The sequence below is a fragment of the Bubalus kerabau genome, chromosome 1 (genome assembly GCF_029407905.1).
Source record: "Bubalus kerabau isolate K-KA32 ecotype Philippines breed swamp buffalo chromosome 1, PCC_UOA_SB_1v2, whole genome shotgun sequence".
NCBI classification, from domain to species: domain Eukaryota; kingdom Metazoa; phylum Chordata; class Mammalia; order Artiodactyla; family Bovidae; genus Bubalus; species Bubalus kerabau.
In genome coordinates, this window is record NC_073624.1 from 176839029 (window position 1) to 176856307 (window position 17279).

Consider the following 17279-nt stretch of genomic DNA (forward strand, 5'->3'; position numbering starts at 1 on the left):
CTCCAGGGCACACAGCCTGGCAGGAGCTCAAGTCCTATTTCCAAGCAACCCAGGGCCTAGGGTGAGACATGACTTTTGAGAACAGAATAGAATCCAGCCTGGCTGTGGATTACCTTCATCAGATTCAGAGGGTAAAGGGCCCAGTTGGAAGAGGACATCTAGAGGCATGAGGGTAAGGCTGCAAGGGGCTCATAGGGGAGGGAGGAGCTGAAATATCCTGAGTAGGCAGCCTCACCGTGACTATGGGCTGTGCCGACCTTCCCTGGGCTCAGTCTTCCCATCCAGCAAATGGGATTGTTGGATGAGAGCCTTGAGAGGGGCACCAAAGAGGATTTCATGGAAAAACAGGAAGAATCAGGAGCCCCAAACCTCCTTCTCCACAACCCTGGTGAGGGGATTCAAGAGCAGGATCCTAAAACTCTCAGTGGTGTGGGGTGGACCCACCCCCACCCCTGCATAATCTCCTTCCCCTCTGCAGGAGTAGATTTCACCACCTGACACTGCCATTCACATCAGAGTCAGGCAGGCAAAGCCAGAATATGATAAACCAGGCAGAGTCCTGTGACACGCAAGAGACACACAAGAGACCAGTGCCCAGAGGGGTTCCGCTCACCGCAGACCTACTGTGTGCCAGGAATAGGCAGGCATCCTATAGCAGGACCACAGCCATCACACCAGCATTTTTCCACATAAGCCACTGAAGCTGTTTTAAGTTCTCTAAGAATATTAACCTTTTCTTTTTTCATTTTATAAATGAGGAAACAGACAAAAACCATGTGAGTGACTTGCCCAAAGCCACACAGCTGTCAGACCAGGCTGTGCCCAGGCTTCACCCTGCTCCTTCCATATCTATAAATCGACATTTCATTAGCACCACCTCCACAGATGGTGGAAATCATCAAGGGAGACCATGAGTGTAAAACACAAAGAACAGAGCAAGGGCCCAATAAATGCAAGTCATTGTTTTGCTGTTGTTGTGGTTGTGGTTGTTCTTCATGCAATCATCCAATAGACCTGCAAGATAAAATCCATGAGCCTGTTTTTACAGAAGAGGGGATCCAAACAGGTGAAACAACTTTCTCCAGCCTCCCGGAAAATTAGGTAAATACCACATTACAAGTGACTGAAAAGCCTAGCATGTAGTACATGTTCATTAAATATCTGGGGAAAATAGAAAAGTTTCAAAGACTGAATTCTAAAGTTCAGCTGCTGAAACTCTGACCCTTGAACCACCCCCCTCCCGTCATCAGTATCACCTGAGAGCTTGCAGTAAATGCAGAATCTCACACCCCCACGTGGAAACACACTCAGAACTGCATCTAACTAGATCTTCTGGGGAACTGTGTACACTTCTTCAAGTGTTAGAAAGTGTTGCTTTAAGACTCTGGAGTCTGGATTCTGCAAGGGATGCAGGAAGCCAATGCCTCCACCCTTTTGGTTCTCAGAGTTGTTTTCAGTTATAAAATAAAGAGAAAAATCTATATCTCCTGGGGCTATAAACATATGATTATGCACCACGTATTATGAGCTGGGCTTCCCTGGTGGCTCAGAGATAAAGACTCCGCCTGCAATGCAGGAGACACAGTTTCGATCCATGAGTCAGGAAGATTCCCTGGAGGAGGAAATGGCTACCCACTCCAATATTCTTGCCTGGGAAATCCCATGGACAGAGAAGCCTGGTGGGGCTACAGTCCATGGGATCACAAAAGAGTCGGTCATTACTGAGCGACTAAACAACAACAGCAACAACATTATGAACTGGACACTATTTTGGTCACTTGAAATGAAGCAGTGAGCACTGCAGATGTCATTCCTGCTGTCAAGAGGCTCACATCTTGTGGGGAGATGGGTTTTGATGGAACAAATGACCAAGGCTGTGTCAGACAGTGATGAGTTATGTGCCTGAGGAGGGGTCCTAACATAGTCCAGGAGCCAGGGTGAGCAGAGACCTGAATGAGGAAAGAGAGCCTCCAAGAACAGAACAAGGTGGAAATCCAAGACTGCACAAAAAAAGCAAGTGGGTTTTATTCTTTTGACACTGGGTCTAACATTGGACATCATGTAATTGACACTTGGGAAGGCCAACATGGGCAGCAAATTCTGGCCCCTTATGGAAGCAATTAATGAGTGTCGGACTTCCTCGTCTATCACCTGGCTCCTCTGATTTCCTAGATCAGGTGGTAGTGAAAGGGACAGAAGAGGATAGTTGCACAGCTAATTTAGAAAACCCGCTTGGGGAAGATAGAGAGAGACTCATGGACATCACCAAAATCTAGACTCCAAACAGGAGATGCCCAGAACATCTGACAGCTAAACAACAATCCAAATATTTTAAAACTAAACAGACTTACTTAGACCACTAGTCTATATGATCAGGAATAAGGCATACCACAGAACAATGGATGTGAGATCTGCATTTGGCCTGGTGAGGTCTATAAGATAATGGACTCTGAATAACCTCTTTCCTGTACACAGCTTCCATAGGAATGTGGGGAAAGGTGAGAGAAACTAGGGGAAGGTGACATCATACTGAAACCTAAGATGATTCACCATGAATGTGTGTATGTTGCCAGCCTTCTGCTCTTTTACATAGCACCATGACACTCCCAGTTGGGCCATATAGGGTCAAAAACTCCCCCACAAGACTTGTAGGAGGAATTAATGATGAAAACTTGACATTTACTCAAAAAAATGAGTAAAAAGGGGATCTTCACCACTTTTCTTTCATTTATGAAACTAAAGCTTACTTGCTTCTAAGGGCAAAGCCCTTCTGCCTGCCCACTTGTATCTCTCACAAGCATCCAAAGCTAATAATTTCACTCTTTATCTGTTACTTTGCCTCTCACAGAATTCTTCTGCACCAAGATAAAAGAAACTGAGCTTCAATAAGTCCTGAGATGAAGTGTGTGGTTTCAGTATAAGGGGAAAGGAACCAGAACAGGAGGCAGGAAGCCACAGGTAGAGACATTCTGTTCATCGACAGGAAAGTTCTGGGACATTGTCAAAGGACTTTCAACAAACAAGGAGCATCTCAGCGGCCAAATCACACAAGCTTGGCTTATGGAATATTCCTCAGCCAGTGCTGGAAAGAGAGGACCCACTTGCCTCATGTCCCATTTCACGGGTCCTTCCACCCCAACCCAGAGTCAGGCAGAGGGCAAACCTGTATCAGACACATGGGAGCAGTCACTGTGAGTCACCAGCTTGGGCACAGCACATCAACCATTTGAACCTGACTCTTCACATCTAAAATGGACCTGATAATACCTCACAGAGAGTTGCAAGCATCTCATTAGACACAGGCAGAAATAGCAGGGGAAAGTATGTTTCAAAATGGTATGTGAATAAAGATTCTAGCTATAAATAAAACTTGTGAATGTGTGTGTGGGGGGGGAACGTGTTTGTATATGCATTGAAAAATTCCAGAAGAATCTGCACATCATGGTGGAATTGGAGGAAGTAGAATTGAAGTCTCTAGTACATTTTTCAGCCACATCGAACTGCTAGAACTTCTACCACTAAAACACAATCTTAAAAATAAATAAGTATTTGGCACAGTGAGGGGTACAAATGTTGTTGTTCAACTGCCAAGTCTTGTCCAACTCTTTGCAATCCCATGGACTGCAACACACCAGGCTTCCCAGTCTTTCACTGTCTCCTGGAGTTTGCTCAAATTCATGTCCATTGAGTCCATGATGTTATCCAACCATCTCATCCTCTGTCATCCCCTTCTCCTGCCCTCAATCTTTCCCAGCATCAGGGTCTTTTCCAATGAGTTGGCTCTTTGCATCAAGTAGCCAAAGTGCTGGAGCTTTGGCATCAGTTTTTCCAATGAATATTCAAAGTTGATTTCCTTTAGGATTAACTGGTTTGATCTCCTGGCTGTCCAAGGGACTCTCAAGAGTCTTCTCCAGCACCATTCAAAAGCATCAATTTTTCATAGCTCAAGACTTCCTTATGGTCCAACTCTCACATCCGTACATGACTACTGGAAAAACCATAGCTTTGACTATATGGCCCTTTGTCCACAAAGTGACATCTCTGCTTTTTAATACACTGTCTAGGTTTTGTCACAGATTTTCTTCCAAGGAGCAAGTGTATTTTTAATTTCCATGGCTGCAGTCACTGTCTGCAGTGATTTTGGAGCCCAAACAGGTGAGCAGTTCTTATTTTGTGTCACCATAAAGACACACTTCCCAAGAATCATTCAGGGGTCTCTCTAGAGTAAGCATGCAGAATGCCTGCTGGCTGGCATTTTGTCTCTCCTTTCCTCGGCTGCAGTGAAGAAATAAGCACTAGTTTCAGCAGAACTGAGTTCAAATCCAAGCTCTACCACTTGCTGGCTGTGTGACCTTGGGCCCGTCGATTGTCCTCTCTAATCTTCATGTCCTCTTGTGTAAATAGAGAGGTAGATTTATACCTCCCAGGTAGTTCACTCCTCAGCAACAAACTGTACCTGACCACTCACTCTGTACCATGCAGAGACCTGGGACCCAAACACAGAATGAACAAGACAGACAAGGTCTCTGGATTGTGTGCTCATGTCTCATGCGGGAAGCAAATAGGAAATAAGACCAAGTAAGAAGGTGGTCTTAGCGTGGGCGGCTGCGACCAGCGCACTTAGCACGGCCAAGAGGAGCTACCCCACATCCGAGGTCAGGGGCAGAAGCCGGGAGGACCCCATGCCCGAGGGGCAGCAGCCAAGAGGAGTTACCCCACGTCCGAGGTCAGGGGTAACGGCCGAGAGTGCCAGGCTGCGACGATGCAGGAATGGCCAAGAGGAGCTACGCCAGTCCAAGGTCAGGGGCAGCAGCTGAGAGGAGCTACCCCACGCCCAAGGCCAGGGGCGGCGGCCGGGAGGAGTAACCCCATGTCCAAAGAGTGGTGACTGCGTGGGCGCAGGAGGGCCTAGAGGAGCTATTCCATGTTCAAGGTCAAGAGGGACGGCGGTGAGGAGATACCCCTCATCCAAGGTAAGGAGCAGTGTCTGTGCTTTGCTGGAGCAGCCGTGAAGAGATACCCCACGTCCAAGGTAAGAGAAACCCAAGTAAGATGGTAGGTGTTGCAAGAGGGCATCAGAGGGCAGACACACTGAAACCATACTCACAGAAATCTAGTCAATCTAATCACACTAGGACCACAGCCTTGTCTAACTCAATGAAACTAAGCCATGCCCGGGGGGCCACCAAAGATGGGCGGGTCATGGTGGAGAGGTCTGACAGAATGTGGTCCACTGGAGAAGGGAATGGCAAACCACTTCAGTATTCTTGCCTTGAGAACCCCATGAACAGTATGAAAAGGCAAAATGATAGGATACTGAAAGAGGAACTCCCCAGGTCAGTAGGTGCCCAATATGCTACTGGAGGTCAGTGGAGAAATAACTCCAGAAAGAATGAAGGGAAGGAGCCAAAGCAAAAACAATACCCAGTTGTGGATGTGACTGGTGATAGAAGCAAGGTCCGATGCTGTAAAGAGCAATATTGCATAGGAACCTGGAATGTCAGGTCCATGAATCAAGGCAAATTGGAAGTGGTCAAACAAGAGATGGCAAAAGTGAACATCGACATTCTAGGAATCATCTAACTAAAATGGTCTGAATGGGTGAATTTAACTCAGATGACAATTATATCTACTACTGCAGGCAGGAATCCCTCAGAAGAAATGGAGTAGCCATCATGGTCAACAAAAGAGTCTGAAATGCAGACTTGGATGCAATCTCAAAAACGACAGAATGAACTCTGTTCGTTTCCAAGGCAAACCATTCAATATCACAGTAATCCAAGTCTATGCCCCAACCAGTAATGCTGAAGAAGCTGAAGCTGAATGGTTCTATGAAGACCTACAAGACCTTTTAGAACTAACACCCAAAAAAGATGTCCTTTTCATTATAGGGGACTGGAATGCAAAAGTAGGAAGTCAAGAAACACCTGGAGTAACAGCCAAATTTGGCCTCGGAGTACGGAATGAAGCAGGGCAAAGACTAATAGAGTTTTGCCAAGAAAAGGCACTGGTCATAGCAAACACCCACTTCCAATAACACAAGAAAAGACTCTACACATGGACATCACCAGATGGTCAACACTGAAATCAGATTGATTATATTCTTTGCAGCCAAAGATGGAGAAGCTCTATACAGTCAACAAAAACAAGACCAGGAGCTGACTGTGGCTCAGACCATGAACTCCTTATTGCCAAATTCAGACTTAAATTGAAGAAAGTAGGGGAAACCACTAGACCATTCAGGTATGACCTAAATCAAATCCCTTATGATTATACAGTGGAAGTAAGAAATAGATTTAAGGGACTAGATCTGATAGAGTGCCTGATGAACTATGGGCGGAGGTTCATGACATTGTACAGGAGACAGGGATCAAGACCATCCCCATGGAAACGAAATGCAAAAAAGCAAAATGGCTGTCTGGGGAGGCCTTACAAATAGCTGTGAAAAGAAGAGAAGTGAAAAGCAAAGGAGAAAAGGAAAGATATAAGCATCTGAATGCAGAGTTCCAAAGAATAGCAAGAAGAGATAAGAAAGCCTTCCTCAGCGATCAATGCAAAGAAATAGAGGAAAACAGCAGAATGGGAAAGACTACATATCTCTTCCAGAAAATTAGAGATACCAAGGGAACATTTCATGCAAAGATGGGCTTGATAAAGGACAGAAATGGTATGGACCTAAGAGAAGCAAAAGATATTAAGAAGAGGTGGCAAGAATACACAGAAGAAAGTTCAAAAAAAGATCTTCACGATCCAGATAGTCACGATGGTGTGATCACTGACCTAGAGCCAGACATCCTGGAATGTGAAGTCAAGTGGGCTTAGAAAGTATCACTACAAACAAAGCTAGTGGAGGTGATGGCATTCCAGTTGAGCTATTTCAAATCCTGAAAGATGATGCTGTGAAAGTGCTGCACTCAATATGCCAGCAAATTTGGAAAACTCAGCAGTGGCCACAGGACTGGATAAGGTCCGTTTTCATTCCAATCCCAAAGAAAGGCAATGCCAAAGAATGCTCAAACTACCGCACAATTGCAATCATCTCACACGCTAGTAAAGTAATGCTCAAAATTCTCCAAGCTGGGCTTCAGCAATACGTGAACCATGAAATTCCAGATGTTCAAGCTGGTTTTATAAAAGGCAGAGGAACCAGAAATCCAATTGCCAACATCCGCTGGATCATGGAAAAAGCAAGAGAGTTCCAGAAAAGCATCTATTTCTGCTTTATTGACTATGCCAAAGCCTTTGTCTGTGTGGATCACAATAAACTGTGGAAAATTCTGAAAGAGATGGGAATACCAGACCACCTGACCTGCCTCTTGAGAAACCTATATGCAGGTCAGGAAGCAACAGTTTGAACTGGACATGGAACAACAGACTGGTTCCAAATAGGAAAAGGAGTTCGTCAAGGCTGTATATTGTCACCCTGCTTATTTAACTTATATGCAGAGTACATCATGAGAAAGGCTGGGCTGGAAGAAACACAAGCTGGAATCAAGATTGCCGGGAGAAATCTCAATAACCTCAGATATGCAGATGACACCACCTTTATGGCAGAAAGTGAAGAGGAACTAAAAAGCCTCTTGATGAAAGTGAAAATGGAAAGTGAAAAAGTTGGCTTAAAGCTCAACATTCAGAAAACGAAGATCATGGCACCTGGTCCCATCACTTCATGGGAAATAGATGGGGAAACAGTGTCAGATTTTATTTTGGGGGGCTCCAAAATCACTGCAGATGGTGACTGCAGCCATGAAATTAAAAGACGCTTACTCCTTGAAAGGAAAGTTATGACCAACATAGATAGCATATTCAAAAGCAGAGACATTACTTTGCCAACAAAGGTCAGTCTAGTCAAGGCTATGGTTTTTCCTGTGGTCATGTATGGATGTGAGAGTTGGACTGTGAAGAAAGCTGAGTGCCCAAGAATTGATGCTTTTGAACTGTGGTGTTGGAGAAAACTCTTGAGAGTCTCTTGGACTGCAAGGAGATCCAACCAGTCCATTCTGAAGGAGATCAGCCCTGGGATTTCTTTGGAAGGAATGATGCTAAAGCTGAAACTCCAGTACTTTGGCCACCTCATGCAAAGAGTTGACTCATTGGAAAAGACTCTGATGCTGGGAGGGATTGGGGGCAAGAGGAGAAGGGGACAACAGAGGATGAGATGGCTGGCCAGCATCACTGACTCGATGGACATGAGTCTGAGTGAACTCTGGGAGTTGGTTATGGACAGGGAGGCCTGGCATGCTGTGATTCATGGGGTTGCCTAGAGTCGGACACGACTGAGCGACTGAACTGAGCTGAAGAAGGTGGTAATGATGATGGAAAGTAATAGTGTGGCCTGCTAGAAAGTGTCTGAGGGGGTTCTTCTGAATGGAGCAATCAAAGAGAGCCTCCCTGAGGAGGTAGCCTTGTTACAGAGTCCAAGCTTTAAGAGCAGAGGTTTGGGGCAAGGTATGGACAGAGGAGCCTGGTGGGCTGCAGTCCACAGGGTCGATAAGAGTCGGACACGACTGAGCGACTTCACTTTCACTTTTAACTTTCATGCATTGGAGAAGGAAATGGCAACCCACTCCAGTGTTCTTGCCTGGAGAATCCCAGGGACAGGGGAGTGTGGTGGGCTGCCATCTATGGGGTCGCACAGAGTCAGACATGACTGAAGCGACTTAGCATAGCATAGCATATGATGACTTTATTCGGAAAGCTAGAAGACCAAGGAGATGGTGGACTGATGTCACAGAGGACCATCTTGTGCTTGTGCTCAGTCACATCTGACTCTTTGTGACTAGACTGTAGCTCAGGAGGCTCCTCTGTCCATGGGATTTTGCAGGCAAAAATACTGGAGTGGGTTGCCATTTCCTCCTCCAGAGTATCTTCCCTACCCAGGGACTGAACTCGAGTCTCCTGTGTTTCCTGCATTGCAGGCATATTCTTTACCCACTGAGTCATCAATTAAGCTGAGAACCATCTTACTGAAGTTAGAATTCAAGCTTCTTTTACTCTCAAAGGAGGGTTGGGAGTGTAACTGGTTGTTGCAAGCTTCTTGATGCTAGGATGCTTTGTTCTTGCGGTTATCCACAAATGTCCAGTTACAATGTTCCTGTAAACGTCCAGTAACACAAATGTTATTCTTTATGCCACAACTTTTTATCCCTATGTGAATAAAAAGTTTTATACCTTTAAATGTCAAGCCTGGAAGACAGAGCCTTGAGAATGGGCACCACCATGTATTTCAGACTAAGCACAGACAGCAGAGCACAGAGATTAAAGGTAAAGGAATAGATACAAAATAGAGTCAGGTTTGTTCTTTTCTGTTAGGACCTTTGAGCAAAACCTAAATGACATGGAGAAGTGGGTAGTGAATAAAGATCAACCCCACACACATTCCCCCAAGCCTGGCCATCTGTGAAAGGACCCAGCACAAAATGAAGCAATCAAATGGACTTAAAAAGTGTCATTCTTGCTTCCTTCCTCAGAGGTGCTGAGATAAATGGAGAAAGTGAGGCAATTTCCCTCCATGTCTAACCAAGGGGGAAGTAAGAACTAATCATACTGGAGACTCACACTGATGGTGAAGTCTGGCCAGACACTCAAGCAGGAAGCAGTATTTCACTTACCGTAATAAAGATCAGGAAATTTAACCAGACCCTGAAGGCACACTGAGTCAGGGCAGATCTGTAAGCTGATATTGCCAACTTCTTGGCAGAGGTACCAGGAGAACAAATAATCTGGTTTTTTAAAATAAAAAAGGACACAAGGAACATTTCAATAAAGTCCTGAAGACATGAGAGTCAGCTTCAGTTTGCCATGGATGGGAGTTTTTTGCTGATACCAGTTCTGAAAAGTAGCCTGACCACCCCTGCCACCCAAAAGTGGGAGGATTGGAGAGGGGATTAATAGAGTACATCTCTGTGGAGGAGGAAGGGTGTTTCTCACCATCCCCCCCCCAAAAAAAATGAATGTGGGTAAGCTGCAAGAGTAGTGTTAGTTGCTCAGTCATATGCGACTCTTTGTGACCCCATGGACTGTAGCCCATGAAGCTCTTCTGTCCATGGAATTCTCCAGGCAAGAGTACTGGAGTGAGTTGCCGTTCCATTCTCCATCACTCAAAAGGAGAGGAGGGAGCCTGCAGGGGGAGAGACAGAATTTTTATCCTAATTCAGGTGTCTGCTTAGTTAATGGGCAAAGGCAGTGGCCAGGTATACAGCGGGTGAGTAAACTCCTGTCTTCAAGGGCATGTGGACCTGACACTGACCCAGGATAATAAAATGGGCTACAATAATGTTACTGATTCCAAGCTCATACTCCTCACTATACAACAGGCCAATACTTAAGAGAAGAGTTGTTAGGACCAGAAAACATGACTTTAGACAGAGAAGGAGAAATAGCACATGACATCCCTTATAAGTGGAATCTAAAAAGAAATGATACAAATTAACTTACTTACAAAGCAGAAATAGACTCACAGATTTAGAGAATAAAATAATAGAACTTATGATTGCATGGGGAAGGATTGGGGGAAGGGATAGTTAGGGAATTTGGGATGGACATGAATATATTGCTATATTTTAAATAGATAACCAACAGGTCCTATAGTATAGCTCAGGGAACCCTGCTCAATATTACATGGCAACCTGGATGGGAGGGAGGTTTGGGGGAGAATGGATACGTGTAGTGGAGGACAGAGGAGCCTGGCGTGGTGCAGTCCATGGGATCACAAAGAGTAGGACATGACTTGACGATTGAACAACAACAACAAATATGTATGGCTGAGTCCCTTTGCTGTTCACCTGAAACTATCACAACATTGTTAATACAAAATTTTAAAGGTTTCATAAAAGAAAACTTGACTTGGAGACCAAATGTCTTAGAGCTTGTTGTTTCCAAATCTTCCAGCAGAAGGAGCCTCCAAAACACTCAGGAGAGGAATGGACACCCTCATAGCAGCCAGTGACAGAACCAGGGCTGGGTGTGTACTGAAAATTAAATCCATGGGTGCAGCACCATCTGGGGCCCCACAGGGGCCACACCTCTCCTCCTCCCTCTGTCTCATTCACTCACCATCACAGCCTTTAGTGGCAAGTCGAAGCCTTTGTCTAGTGAAAGGGGAGACATTTGATACCCAAGTATACACAACTCTTTGAAGGGGTTAGCTCCACAGTGGGGGGAAAACAAAGTGTATTAACTGATGGGAAAATGGGGTTGTGAGAAAGACACTCACCAGCCCAAACTCAGAAGAATGGACTTGGAGACAGAGATGAGATGCAGCGGGAAGCAAGGCTTTGATGATGGTCTTGCAAGATCAGGTGTCTGATGGGCAGGCACACCCAGAGTCTTTGCACAGAGCAAGTAATCCTAGCACGCAAATCCCTCCAGAATTTGCCAGTTCCCCACTGGCTGAGTATTATGGGGTGAACAATCTTCCCAGATGTCTCCTAGGTTTGTTCCCTTCCTCTTTAAAGGCTGGCCCCTCCCTGACATCTTGTTTCCTCCTTTCCTGTGCACCTATTCCCATTCTTGTGTTTTGAATTCACCAACAGAATGAACCCTTTGAAAGTTCTAGGCAACCCGCCCTCCCTTTTTTTGCCTGGACTTTCCAGTTTTGTAAGCCTTATGGCTATCAGCTATTACATCAGAAAGCTGTCACTCAAAGCTAGCTATTTTTAAAAATAGACCACTTAAAGCTTTTTATTTCTTACAGGGTCAATTGAAAGTGTTTTGTTTTGTTTTGTTTTGTTTGTTTGTTTGCTTTTTAAAATTGAGGTAAAAACATCATTTGTATTCCATTAGGAATGATCCAATAGACTTCAGGATACATGTTCAATATACAAAAATTAATTCTATTTCTATATTCCAGGAGTTATCAAACTGTGGTCTATGGACTAAACCTGGCTTATGGCTTATCTTTGAAAGATATGCAAGAAAGTAATTCTTCTATATTTTTCAAGGATTATAAAAGAGGGGGAGGAAGAGAAGGAGGAGTTCCTGAACATGACTTGCAAGCACTAAAATATTTACTATATGGAATTGTAGAATCATCCTTTTATACACTAGGGGCTTCCCTGGTGGCTCAGACAGTAAAGCATCTGCCTGCAATGTGGGAGACCGGGGTTCAATCCCTGGGTGGGGAAGATCCCTGGAGAAGGAAACGGCAACCCACTCCAGTATCCTTGCCTGGAGAATCCCATGGATGGAGGAGCCTGGTAGGCTACAGTCCACGGGGGTCTCAAAGAGTCAGACACGACTGAACTACTTCACTTTCACTTTCACTTTCTATACACTAGCAGCAAACAATTGGGAAATGTTTTCACACACCATTTTTCAAGAATCATTCACTGGAAGAAGTGGGATATTCAGGTATAAATCTAACAAAATATGTTCATGAATTCCAGGATGAAAACTTCAAGCCACAGATGAAAGAAATCCATAAATACCCAAGTGAGTGGAAAGATTAAAAACCTTCATAGAGCAGAAGACTCAATGTCATTAAGATGTTGGGTGGTGGTGGTTTAGTAGTGAAAGGTTGTTACTGAATGAAAAGACACCAAGATTCTTGGCCTCCAGAGGAGAAGAATTCAATCTGGGGCCAGAGACAAGGCTTGATCGCTCAGAGCTTTTGTGTAATAAAGTTTTATCAAAGCATAAAGGGGATAGAGAAAGCTTCTGACATAGGCATCAGAAGTGGGCAGAAAGAGTACCCCCTGCTAGTCTTCAGCTGGATGTTATATAGTCACTAACAGTCTGTTAAATGAAAGAAAGGACTGTCTTAAAACTCAGAATGGCACCAGGCCCCTCATCCATAAGATGCATTTTGAGATAATCTTGGCACCAGATGATTCATCCCAGGCCATAAAACAATTGACTTGAATCTTGTAGAAGGGCAGATTACCATACAAGTAGTTTCATTTACATAGATTAGGGGAACAATATCTGCGTATAACATACTGGTTTGTCAAGTAGGTTCTGAGCCATTAGGTGGAACCGACTTGAAGACAGAGTTTGGGGTAAATGCATAGTACATTAACATAGTTTAAGACAAACATTTCCATAAGAAAAATGCATTGGTTAACTCAAGGTTTGAGAGAAGGAAAAAAATATTGCTAGTTTGTTTCCTCCTGCCGCTTAAGAAAGATAAAAATGTCTGACATTTGCAGCCTATTTCCTCCCTTTGGAGACCCCTGGCCTTCCTGTTACCCTCTCAGTGGCTAAGTGGTATTCGACTCTTTGTGACCCCATGGACTGTAGACCACCAGGCTCCTCTGTCCATGGGATTCTCCAGGCAAGAATACTGGTGTGGATTGCCATTTCCTTCTCCAGGGGATCCTCCTGACCCAGGGATGGAACCCACATCTCCTGCAGGCAGATTCTTTACCTACTGAACCATCAAGGAAGCCCCATTAAGATGTTAAGTCTCCTCAAACTGATCTACAAATTCTAAGTAATCCCAATCCTAGAAGGACTTTTTTGTAGAAATAGATAAGCTGATCACAAAATCTACATGAAAATGCAAGGGACTTAGAATAGCCAATATATTTCTGGAAAAGAGCAATGTATAATTGTTGAAGGATTTATAAGACCTCTTTCAAGATGTACAATAAAACCAACCATAGTTCAAAAATATTTCTTCCTCAGATATTTAATGAGTAGGTACTATGTGCCAAGCTTTGCTGTCACCCGTCCTATCACATTTACCTAAATTGCTGGTGAGGTGGACCAAGTTGCTTCACCTCTCTGAAATCTCCAGCTCCTCTTCTGTAAAAACAGGTAGTGAATTTGATCTTGCAGGGCTGTCGGATGATTACAACAAAAACAATGGCAACAGCAATAATAACTTCCTCTATTGAGCCCTTCCTCCATCCTATGTGTTTTACACGTGTGGTCTCTTTCAGTGATTTCCACCATCTTGGAAAGTGGTGCTAATGAAATGCCCATTTACAGATATGGAAGAGGCAGAGCTTAGTGGTTCAGAGTACCCACTGTGAAGCCTGGGGCAGAGTGTGGTTCCACCAGGTGTATATGGCTTTGTGTGAGTCACTCACATGATTTTCAAGTCTCAGTTTCCTCAACTGTATGAAATGAAAAAAGTTAATGTACTTGTGTGTGTGTGTTAGTCTCTCAGTTGTGTCCGACTCTTTACAACACTATGGACTGTAGACCACCAGGATCCTCTGTCCATGGAATTCTCAAGGCAAGAATACTGGAGTGGGCAGCCAGTCCCTTTTCCAGGAGTCTTCCCTACCCATGGAAGGGGCTTACAACAGCTTCAGTGGCTTATGTTGAAAAATGCTGGTGTGGTGGCTACAATTACTACTCTAAGCTGCCTCCCTATTCCCAGCACACAGTAGGTCAGCAGTGAGCTGACTCCTCTGAGCACAAGGGACTCTTTCTCTTGCATGTCCTAGGATGCTGCTTGGCTTATCGTATTCTGGCTTTGCCTGCCTAACCCTGATGTGAATGGAACTCTCAGGAGGTGAAATCTACAGAGGGGAAGGAAATTCTGGGGGCAGGGTGCAACCAACCCCACTGACAGTTTTAGGATCTTCCACTTGATTCCCCTGGCCAGTGTTGGGGGAGTAGGTTTAGGGTCTCCCCAGCATCCTACCAGTGTCAGGACTCCTTCCTCCCCACACTACTTTCCTGATCAGTAGCTCTGCCAGGAGCCCCATCATTCAAGTTTTCTCTCACCAGAGACCACCCCACAGGGTCAGGAAGAAATGGTGCATTCATTGAAGATCCTTTGGGTGGTGCATCCTGAATATGGCTGTATGATCCATGTGATAATACAAAGGCCTTAAGGTATCTCCCCATTGGGGTCACCATTTTGCCTGAGATTACATCCTTATAAGTATCCCTGGATTAAAAGGGCATTGTCCCTTGTGAATGAGGGTGGAGCAGCATGGCAGAGGGGAAAGGCTTAGGCCTGGTGATATGACAGACATGGGTTCCTTCCAGTTCTGTAACTTAGGCTAGAGGCTTGCCCTCTTTAAGCCTCACTTTGCTCTTCTGTTCATAAGTATCTCCCCACTTGTCATCACTTGGGTCTCTGCCTGATTCCAGGGTGCTGGCCCAGAGCACTGAGGGAAGGATGATGTATTATCTTACTGATCGAACTCCTGGCACACAGCAGGTGTACTTTGTGTAGAGCACCTGACTCATACCACAAATATTTTATATACAGTACCTGACCCATAGTAGGCAGGATTCTTTTAGAGGACCCAGCACATAGTAGATGTTCTTTGTGTATTATGTCAGGCATTCAACAAGTATGCTTTATGTAGAATACACTGGATATGATAAATAGGATTTGTTTAGAGTACCCAGTGTGTAGTGAGCTTCCCAGGTGACTCAGTGGTAAAGAATCCACCTACCAATGCAGGAGATGCTGGTTCAATCCTTGGATCAGGAAGATTCCCTGGAGAAGGAAATGGTAACCCATTCCAGTATTCTTGCCTGGGAAATCCCACGGACTGAAATCCCTGGCAGGCTACAGTCCATGGGGTTGCAAAAGAGTCGAACATGACTTAATGACTAAACAATAACCCAGCATATAGTAAGTACACTTTATGTAGAATATCTAGCATATAGTCAATATGCATGTGTCTGTGCTAAGTCACTTCAGTTGTGTCTGACTCTTTACAACCCTTTGGACCATAGCCCACCAGGCTCCCCGGTCCTTGGGATTCTCCAGGCAAGAATACTGGAGTGGGTTGCCATGCCCTCCTCCAGGGAACCTTCCTGATCCAGGGACTGAACTCATGTATCATAAGTCTCCTGCATTGGCAGGAGAGTTCTTTACCACTAGGCCCACCTGGGAAGGCCACATAGTCAATATGCTTTATGTAAGTATTTTGCATAGAATAGGTTTATTTTATTTAGAGCAGTTGACACACAGCAGGTATGCTTTATGTAAGGCGTGTGGCACACAGCGGGCATATTTACATACAGCAACCTGCACATGGTAGATGTGCTTTACAAAGATGACCAAACTCACAGCGGGCATGCTTTGTGTACAACCCCTGGCATACACTAGACAAGATTTATACAGAGTACATGGCACAGTAGATGCACTTTACATAGAGCATCTGACACATAGTAGGCATGCTGTATGTAGAATTTCTGACCCCCTGTAGGCATGCTTTTTGAGGCACCCAGCACAGAGCAGGCAATCTTTACAGACAGTTGTCTGCACAGAGTAGGCTTACTATATGTGGGCTACTGGCACATGTTGTGGTCTGTATATGGGTTGGAAAAGAATTTCCAGACATGAGGCAGAATGAGAGGAGAATATTTTATTAGAGTAGGAGATGCTTTTAGAACAGCAGGCAGGCTCAAGGGAGAGCTGAACCCTTTCACAGGCTAGTAGCCAATTTTTGTAGCCTCAAGACAGAGAAAATTCCTACTGCAATGGTGATATTAGGTAATTGGTTAGGACGCTATGTGTGTATTCAGTTGCATCTGACTCTTTGTAACCCCATGGAATGTAGCCTGCCAGGTTTCTCTTGTTCATGGATTTCTCAGGCAAGAATGTTGGAGTGGGTTGTTATAGGGTGGACATTTTACCTAACATGGTGTCAGGAAACCAGCCAGTTTAGGTCCAGAGGTTCATGGCAACAGTTGCTATGGGACTTGGTCATTTGCAGAGCATTTTGTCCTATGACCTTGGCATAGGGCTCCACAACATACACTAGCACGAGTAGTAATAGCTAGCCCTTTTCCTTCATTCCATCTTTTTGGGCGCTCTTGATCCTTACCATCTTCCTGTAGAACCCTTCTCGGTCCCCCTCTCAGGGTCTTATCCAGCATCCCATTTCCCGGATGGGAATACTGAGCCCACAGAGGGTACACATAGCCCACAATCAGAGCGAGGGCAGGGCAGAACACTCCCAGCTCTGCCCTCCCCTGTGTGGACCCTGCTCTCTCTAGGCCCCTCACAGCCTCCAGGAGCCCTCTTCCAAATGGGCCCTTTATCTTCTGAGTCTGATGCAGGTAATCCCCAGTCAAGCAGGTTTCTCTATTCCTGTTCTGCAGCAGTCACATCTCACCCCAGACCCTGGGCTGCTTGGAGACACAACCTGAACTCCTGCCAGGCTGTGTGCCCCCAAAAGCCAGAATTTTAACAGTTCTGAGCTTCCTGATTCCAGGCCTGGAAATGGTACATGAAGGCTTCCTGACCCATGTGTGGAGAGGAGCTGCAGAGAGCTTTGCCCTGCCCTCCTGTACATGTTTTTGCCTACCACACACTGGCCTTGGAAGTGCAGGGGTGGCTGTGAACCTGGAGGCCCAAA